This window comes from Galeopterus variegatus, unplaced genomic scaffold (genome assembly GCF_000696425.1).
Source record: "Galeopterus variegatus unplaced genomic scaffold, G_variegatus-3.0.2 Scaffold206, whole genome shotgun sequence".
NCBI classification, from domain to species: domain Eukaryota; kingdom Metazoa; phylum Chordata; class Mammalia; order Dermoptera; family Cynocephalidae; genus Galeopterus; species Galeopterus variegatus.
This window is the reverse complement of record NW_007726317.1, coordinates 622,026-631,959: the sequence shown is the minus strand read 5'-3', so window position 1 is coordinate 631,959 and position 9,934 is coordinate 622,026. Positions and strand designations below refer to the sequence as shown.

At 36.6% G+C, this 9,934-nt stretch overlaps 1 pseudogene; it reads left to right on the top strand.

Annotated features, from left to right (window-relative positions):
* The first annotated feature begins 7,145 nt into the window (after positions 1-7,145).
* Positions 7,146-9,337, top strand: LOC103584972 (annotated as a pseudogene).
* Positions 9,338-9,934: the final 597 nt, after the last annotated feature.

Genomic DNA, 9,934 nt, shown 5'->3' with positions numbered 1-9,934 from the left:
TATATCGACTCTAGCAGCCTTTTGGTTATATAAAAACTTGTTTCTAAGCAAAATTTTGCAATAGGCATTTTGTATTTGCTACCATTCCATCCTTTTAATTTCCTTTTTTTTTTTAATCAATGCTACCTTATTTTGCGGGTCCCAACTTCCAGGGGCCCAGGGCCCTCATAAAATCTTGTACATTTTACATAATTAGTTTTAAAGATTCTCCCATCCTTACTCCAGACACTGAACATTTCCCATCATTGCCTCTCCACCATCAAAACTTATCTTTCCTACATTATATTCTTTCTCAGCATCACAAAGCTAATCTGAAAACTTTATGTACGTGGGTATGTTATCAGCAGGTTACTGTTTAAAGTGATATATCCCCGGTGGTGTGTGTGTCTTTCATTAGCAAAAGCTACTTCAGCCATCCCAGCAAAATGTTGGGCAATACTGGTTCTTCCAGGATCAGTTCATATTGTACCACACCGGTGGATACCTACTTTATCTGTGCATAAACCCAGCCCCAGCAGCACATGCTGAGAATTATTTTGCCTCTGCTCCACTCTGGTACAGGAGAAGACTTGGACAAATTGCCACCACCACCACCCCCCGCCTTAGGTTCTTCATCTGTAAATTGAAAAGGGGAGGAGGGCAGTGCCCCAGATAATCCAGTCCTTTCTGCACCTAAAAGAGCAATGATTCTGGGGTTTTCTGTAATATGCTTTATACAAAACAGAGCAGGTTAAAAGAGAAATCTGTAAGAGATACTGCTGTTTTTCTTACTCTCATTTGACATCAGACTCTTAATGATAATAGAGTAATTTAGGAGCCAAAAAGTCGAGAGAGAGAGAGAGAGAGAGAGAGAGAGAGAGAGAGATGGCATGGTATATAGGCTTTATGAAGACAGCAAAGTAATTTTTGAAGAATGACCAAACTTACATACTACAGAGTACTATATAAATCTCACTGAACTATAAAGTATACACTGCAAAATGTGTTCTGATAACTGTTTTTATTTCCTCCACTTTCAGAATCCGTGACACCTGAGTGATTCTTCAAGCCGCTTATCATTGGTCACACAGCTCTGCTGCAGATTTCAGTATGTCTAGCCCGAGTTGACTCTTCGGCCTCATTAGGATTATTATCTTCACTGTGGGAAAGGAAGATCCAAATTCCCATTTTTTTGTAGAGGAATTACTTTCTATTTAAGATTCTTTCAATATACAAAAGCATGAACACCACTTGCATCGGAAGTATGGACACTTCCTATTAAATAATATTAAATATGCCTGGTGAAGATGAGCTGGTGATGCTATTATTCTGTCACATTGTGTCCTGCATAGCTTAGGCACACATACACGTATATGTTAGAGTAAGGCTAAACTGCTACATCAAAGAGGACCCCCACACAAACCTTAGTGGTTTAAAGAAACGAATAAATTGACTTCTTGATCCTGGTACCAGCCTGAGGTGAGTGTTACTCTGCTGCGTGGTGATCATTCAGGATCCCAGGCTAAAGGTGTATCATCTAGCTTCAATATCTGACCCCTGGCAACAACCTAAATTCCATTTATGAGCTTAAAAATAGACCACAAGATGGTAATATGACCCATAAATCATCTTACCTCTCCATCCTATAAATTTGCCATTTTTTTTAAAATCATGACATGATGACTATTCTTATACCTTTATGTATAGTGGGCAAACTGTTGATAAAACATAATATAGTTCTCATCTTTTAAGCTCTGTTAAGGAAATAAATGACTTTGAAGTTTTATTTGCTGTGTACATGATTCTTCTGTTCAATTAAAAATGTTAAGGATTGATAATAAAGGTCTATGTTTTTAACATCTTATTTGCAGTCATGTTGATATGCCAATGTCAAGCTGTTCTTTCTGCAGAGAGAACTAAAATTCAAAATACAAATAAAGAAATGTATTCTTTTGTGTTCCATTTTTGTTGACATTGGATTTTTGTTCTGAACAAAAATAAAGCCTTTTTCTTTTCAGAAGTAGTGACTTTGACCAAAAAGGAAACATAAAAAGACAGCAATGTGTTAGCATAAGCCAGGAGACAGTGGTGACTGTTTTTATTTTTATAATGCATTGTGAAAGACATAAAAAAAAAAAAAAAAAGCTTGAGAGACGGCTAAGAATAAAATACTTTTAAAGGTCGGCTCCTTTTTAAAACATGACTTGAAGGATGATCAGCCTTTGTCTCTGAGGGAGAAATAGAAAGTCAAGAAAAGTAAGTCAGCATATAAATTAGCATATTTACTAAACAAGAAACTTGAAAAGTTATTAATATAAGTTTTTTCACTGCCATGGAGAACAAAGACATTTGATCAGTTAAAACTATCACATGGTTTCTCTACTTGGATAGATCTCTTGGGCAAGGAGACCCACAAGCAGCTGAGCAGATACTCTGAAGTTATGTGTAGCTCAAGACCAGTGTAAGGGCTGCTGGAGGAGGGGAGGCGAGCCACCCTGTAGGCTCCAAGGGAGTGGCTTGTGAGATTTCCATGGTCTCAGGAATGTCGGAAGTCTGACTGTGCACACCCATATTCAGCCTGTTGATAGACTCAGTGCTAGGGTGCTGAGCTTCCCAGATCAGCGAGGTCCCATGCTCACAGCCCTCCAAACTCCCAATCAGATTAAGCCTGGGGTCCCCTGCCATGTCCCTGTCAGACAACCAGGACACTCAACACTATGTGCTAAGTTCTAGAGAACTACTTCTCAGGCCTTCCATGACTGTCACACAGTAGGTTTTTGTTTGTTTGTTTGTTGTTTAAAAAAAGATGACCAGTACAGTATTGGGATCTTAACCCTTAACTTGGTGTTGTGAGCACCACACTCTCCCAAGTGAGCCATGGCCGGCCCTGTCACACAGTAGTTTTGACCCAAATCATTTCCTGCTACTTTTCTGTTCTCCATTGCCATGTAGAAAAGTGTGATGGGGCATAAAAAATAGTATCATGAGCCAAGTAATAGCGCTCTATTTGAAAAGACTGGTCTAGTATCCTTCAATAAAAAATAATTTTGCTTGTAATTTCGAATGCCAGACTACAAACTCGCAAAAAACTCAAAAGACCACGGGATGAAGTCGTATAGACTACAATGACGTAGACAACAGAAAAGGAGAGCTCAGAAGTGCCTGGGGGAAAAGGGTCCCTAATTACAAGGCCTGGCGACAATGTTCTGCCCTGAAGTCACCCAGCTACAATCCAGGCCTTTCCACAACACAAAAGTATGAGGTGAGGTTAGTTATACATATAATCCCTGCTTACATTAAGTCTGAAAAAATTAATTATACTGGTAAATTAATATTGGTTTGTATTATTAAGGACAGTTGGGAACCACCGTTATATCTTATACTATACCCAATATTAACAGAAATAGTTGCAAACATAGGTTAGCAAATATATGAATATATTATTAATTCAAAATATTCTTGGCAGGTAATTCAATTGGAAAGCCATCACTCTCGTCTTCTCTAGCATGCGCACACATGTGCACTAGCACACACACATGCAGAGCAGTCAAGGAAGGACTGAAGAGAAAGATGAATAAGGAAAAACAAAGGAAAAAGTGGGACAGAATTGGAAATCAAAACAAACTTAATCTGAAATGAAGTGATTAATAAAATAGCAAAAAATGGTCCTCAAACATCAAAGTAATGCAAGAACAGAGCATTTTCCAAAGCTCCATGTAGAATAAGTGAATCCTTTCACGGTACCAACTACAATGATATACACAAAACTAGCCTTCCTTTCTAGTCATAACAAAAATTACTTGAAACATATACAGAGTGAAGGAAAAAAATTTGGTTTTGAATATCGAGAATTCAGGAGAAGTTATTTCCTCCAAAGGCTGAAAATCTACCATATATATAAACATATACATACATGTATGTATCGTCTAAGTAAAATTATTTTTCTCTTTTAAGAGCCTGAAATAATTTAATCTTCTTGCAAATTTTTTTTTAGAAAAGAGAGTGTAAGTGTTCGCATTATTAAGTATATATTTAATGGAGACAAAAGAACAAGAACAAAAACTTCAACTGAGGCATTTTGGCCAAGAAAAGATCTCCTGAGTGAATTCTGTGATGGCTTGGAAAACAGAGTAGGGTGTGTTCTGTGTAGATAAAGTCTGTTTGGAAAGTTATAGACTAGATTTTAAATTCATTTTATGATAATAACAAGTCACTTCATGTTTTTTCTGTTAATTAAGCTAAATAAAATCCGATTTATAAAATGAACTTTCCTTCTTTTACAATAGAAAAATTTGGCAGTTACCACTTTAAGTAATCAAATGTAGCTTCCCAGTAATGGGACAAATTGTCATGATATGTCTCTTGATGTGATACGATTGGAAGTATATAACATAACTTATATAGTATTCTCACCAAAATGTTTAACCTGTATATAATCTCTAGAAAGCAATCAAACAAATCCAGATGATGGAACATTCTCCAAAACAATTGTTTCTGACCCTTCAAAAACGTCAGTGCCATGAAAAACAAACAGAAGGGACTATTCTATATTAAAGGAAACTAAAAAGACTTGACAACCATATGTAATGTTTAATCTTTGATTTGCTCCTGGATCAAAAATAACTACAATAAAGGACATTTTGGGGACAATTTGAGAAGCATGAATATGTGCTCTATATCAGATATTATTTACTCAATATTAAATTTTGTGGGTGATTTTATAGATTATCTTCATTTTTAAGAACTCTTGTGGAGTAGTTAGGGTAAAGTGTTGTGATGTCTGCAAGTTGCTCTCAAATATATGTACAAATATGTGCACACTTGTATGCATGTATGTATATAGAGGGAGAGAGGCAATAGTCAATGTTGCAAAATGTTAACAGTTGGTGAATCTAGGTAAAGTATATGGGCTTTCATCGTACTATTCTTGCAATTTCTCAGTGGGTTTTAAATTGTTTAAGGACACCAAGTTACTAAATAGTAGATGAGGGCTATTTCTCTTTGCAGAAGTATTTCAGGTAGTAAATGAAGGAATGATAGAATTAGACTATCTCGACTTTTTAGTCTCTCATGTACTTGATGACCTAAACATTGAGCATCAATGGCCATCAAAAGGAAGATAATCAGATGCTATAAGCCTTTTTAAAAAGCACTCCACTACTATGAGTAGTCTTGCAAAAAAAAAAAAAAAAAAAAATCAAACCTGAAACTGACCAAATCTCTAGGTTGCTCATTTTCAAACGTCAGCAGATTCTGGTTTACCTGAAAGGCTTGTTAAGTCACAGATTGCTGTACTGCAAGCCCAGAGTTTCTGATTCAATAGGCTTGATGAGAGTTTAAATAATTTTTATTTCTGCTGAGGTTGCTTTCCAGGACCACTTGTTGAAAACAACTTCTCTAGATCAACCTACATTAGTAGGGACTACAAATGACAGAGGAACATGTTAAATAATACCATGTGGATACTACTGACAAAGCCAGACTTTGTGGTAAGTCTAAAGGAGAAAACACTGTGTTTCTTAAATAAATAAATTGCAATTTAAATAAAGATGAAAGGGAACCTTATAGGCTAAGAGATTTAAAAGATATACCAATCAATTGAAATATGTAAAATTCTACTTGGATTCTTATTTAACTGTCTCTTTTTTCAAAAATTCATTTATTATATTTAAGAGACAATTAGAAATTTGACTACTGACTGCATGAATTATTGTTAATTTTTTAAAGAGAGTTCTTATTTTTTAGATATACATGTTAATGGATATATATTAATGGATGAAAAAAGTTAAAAAATCTAAATGTACACAAATCTATAATTCTTAATAAATTCACTAATTTTTATTCTAGAGCAAATTTTTTTAATCCTTGTTTGTTTCATCTTTAACATTTAACATTCCTGTCTGGCTTTTATTTTTCTTTATTCCCCCTTTCCTCAGCTGATGACTCAACTCTTGGAAATCTGAGATGGATATCACAATTATTTACATGGTTAAATTCCCTTTGTGTTGGTGCCAGCATACGTCTTTCCTAAATCCAGGGTATGCATGTGATGATTTCATCATTATTCTGATATTTGAAATGTTAGAATCCTAAAACACCAAACACATCCATATCAAATATAATTTCCATTTAATTACAAGCTAGTCTTAGAAAAAAAAGACAGAGGACACAAACTACTATGAAGGATAGAGGGTATATCACTACAGATCTCATGGACATTAAAGACATGATAAAAGAATATTATGAGCAACCACGCCCACAAAACCTGGATAAAATGGACCAATTCCTTGAAAGATACAACCTGCCAAAATTCACAAAAGAAAAAATAGACAATCTGAATAGGACTGTATTTATTAAAGACATTGAATTAATAATTATTTCTCCCAAAATAGACAGCACTTGACCAAGATGGGTTTATTGGTGAATTCTATCAAACATTTAAAGATAAAATTATACCAATTCTCTACAGTCTTTTTCAGAAGATAGAATCAGAGGCAATACATTCAAACTCATTCTATGAGGTCAGTATTACCGAAATAACAAAATCAGACAAAAATGTTACAAGAAAGGAAAACTACAGACCGATATTTCTTATGAACATAGATGTGAAATACTCAACAAAATATTAGCAAATCAAATCCAACAATGTATAAAAAGAATTATACATCACAACTAAATGAAATTTATCCCAGGTATGCAATTCTGGATAAGCTTTCAAAAATTAATTAATGCAATCCATAACATCAACAGACTAAGGAAGAAAAATCACATGATCATATCAATAAATGCAGAAAAAGCGACAAACTCCAACACCCGTATGTGATAACTAGGAATAGAGGATAACTTTCTTGATACGAGATATCTACAAAAACCTATAGTTAACATCATACTTAATAATAAGAAACTCAAATCTTCTCCACTGAGATCAGGAGCAGAGCAAAGATGTCCCCTCTCACCACTGCTTTTTTAACATTGCACTAGAATATAAGGTATACAGATTGGGAAGGAAGAAATAAAACTTCCTTGTTGACAGATGACACGAGTTGTCTATGTAGAAAATTCAAAAGAGTTAACAGAAAAACGCCTGGAATTAATAAGTGATTATAACAGGGTTGCAGGACACAACATTAGTACACAAAAGTCCATTGTTTTCTTATATACTAGCAATGAATAAGGTTCCTTCGGCAGCTCAGTTGGTAGAGCGGAGGACTGTAGCAATGAATAAGTAGAAACTGAAATCAAAAACATACCATTTATATTAGCATCCCCCAAAAAGAATTATTAAGGTATAAATCAAACAGAATATGTACAAGATATAGATGAGAAAAAACTATATAATTCTGATGAGAGAAATCAACGAAGAACTAAATAAATGCAGATAATCCATGTTATTGGATAGAAAGACTGAGTATTATCAAGATGTCAGTTCTTTCCACCTTGATCTATAATCCCAGTCAAGATCCCCACAAGTTATGTGAATATCAACAAACTGGTTGTAAAGTTTATGTGGAGAAGAAAAAGACCAAGAATAGCCAACAATTTTGAAGAACAAAGTTGGAAGACTGACACTTCCCAGCTTCAATATTTACTATAAAGCTACAGTGATCAGTGTGGTATTTGCAAAAGAACAGATAAATAGATTAATGAAACAGAATAGAATGCCCAGAAATAGACCCACAAAAAATAAAGTCAATTTGTCTGTGACAAAGGAGCAAAGGCAATACAATGGAGAAAAGATAGTCTTTCAACAAATGGTGCTGGAACAACCAGACATTCACTTGAAAAGCATAGATTTAGACACAAACTCTATAACACAGACTCTTTAACTCAAAATAGGTCACAGATCTAAATGTAAAATGCAAAACTATAAAACTTCTAGAAGGTAACGTAGGAGAATATTTAGATCTTCTTGGGTTTAGCGACTTTTTTAGATTTTACACGAAAGGCAGGATCCAAGAAAGAACTGATAAGCTGAACTTCATTAAAATTAAGATTTTCTGCCCTGCAAAGACACTGTCAAGAAATGAAAAGACAGCTACTGACCAGGAGAAAATATTTGCAAAAAAAAAATATATATATATATATATCCGATAAAGAACTGTTTTCCAAAACACATAAAGAACTTTAAAACTTAAAAGTAAGAACACAAACAACCTGATTAAAATATGGGTCAGAGGCCAGCAGGGGGAAGACTAAGTCGAAGAGCCAGGGGTGCAGGAGGCGTGCTCACGGCTGGTGGCTTGTGAGGCGGTGTCAAGCTAGGGCTTAGGGCTCACAGACCCTACAAACCCCTCACACACAGGTTCACGAGCTAGGTAATAGGAAAAGATCCCGGGAGGGAGCCGTGGGTAAAAAATGAATAGGCTTCATTCAAAGTTAGTTGTAGCCACCTAGTGACCTCCCGGAGAGTCCCGAGGGGAAGGTAGGCGCCCCGTGTATCAGAGCCGTTATCCTTTATACTTAAGCCCATAACCCAGGACACCTGGATGCCCACACACAATTACATTAGATAATAACCAAGGAACACCTGTGCTCACGTGGATTTTTACAGCAAATGCTCGGCAAAATTCTGAACATCTGAGGGGCCCTGACCATTTTCCTATATTTTCCCTATGGGCGGGGTGCAACACGGAGACCCAGGCCACCAGGTTACATCCTGGGGGCAGCAATGCTGGCCTGACACCATCACAGCTGCCACGCCTCAGCCTAGCTGGCAGGCATCTCTGCGCAGCGTCCAGTCTGAGACATGCCCCTCTCTGGTAAAGATGTGGGCCCACAAGTGCTGCTGGCTGCTCATGCCCTCCATCTGGGCCCTGCTGCTGCTGCTCCTCATAGAACCTGAGAACCTGTGCTCTGCGTTCTCACATTCTGTCTCCTAAAGAATATTCCTGTGGACCAGTGAAAATGCTTATGGACAGTCTCCGGAAGACGCACCTCCATGGGGAGATCAGCTGAGTTTTTTCTTTCCAACCACGTGCATTCTAAAGGAGAATCAGGTGGTAAAGGCTTGTAATCAACTTTGAGATCTTAACGCGAATGTTCGAACAGGTTTTTCATCATCTGGGACCAGTACATTCAGCTGCTTTGCCACATTAAGAGATAAGCTTGGGCAGATGTTACAATGTTTGGGTTTGGCGTGGTCAGCATGGTCTTCGTGGGATGTCTGTCCATTTATAGCTGCTCTCTTTGCCGGAGGAGCAAATGGGTCAATCCTCTAGGAAGGAAAGTCAGCAGAATTTTAAAGGGTTTGAAGAAACAAGGAAACAAACTACAGGATGCTGAAATGTTAGGGACAGCAATGGTAGATGAGGAAGGTGCTAAAAAGAAGCAAGTGATCAAAGCATTATTTTCCCATTAAGATGAATGCAAATCATCCAGAGCAGAGAAGGCTGTGCCAGTTATCCAAACCTGATGGAGCATTTTGGGACACAAATTGGTTCTTATTTTTGTTGTGTTTACTTTCAAATATGATATAAAGTTGGTAGTTCTGTTTTTGTGCTTCAAAAAAAAAAACAATGGATCAAAGACATTAATAGACACCTCACCTCACCAAAGAGAATATACAAATGGCAAATAAGCCTATGAAAAGATGCTCCACATAATGTCATCAACAAAATACAAATTAAAACAATGAGATACTGCTACACACCTGTTAGAATGGTCAAAATCCAAAACTCTGACCACCAAATGCTGGCAGGGATGTGGAGAAACAGGAACATCATTGCTGGTTGGAATGTATAAAGGTTACAGACACTTTGGAAGACAGGTTGGCATTTTCTTACAAAAGTAAACATATTCTGGTTTACTGTACGATCCAGCAATCATGCTTCTTGGTATTTACCCAAAGGAGTTGAAAAGTATCCACATAAAAACCTGCACACAGATGTTTATTGCAGCTTTATTCATAATTGGAAAACCTTGGAAGCAACCAAGATGTCCTTCAGTAGGTGAATGA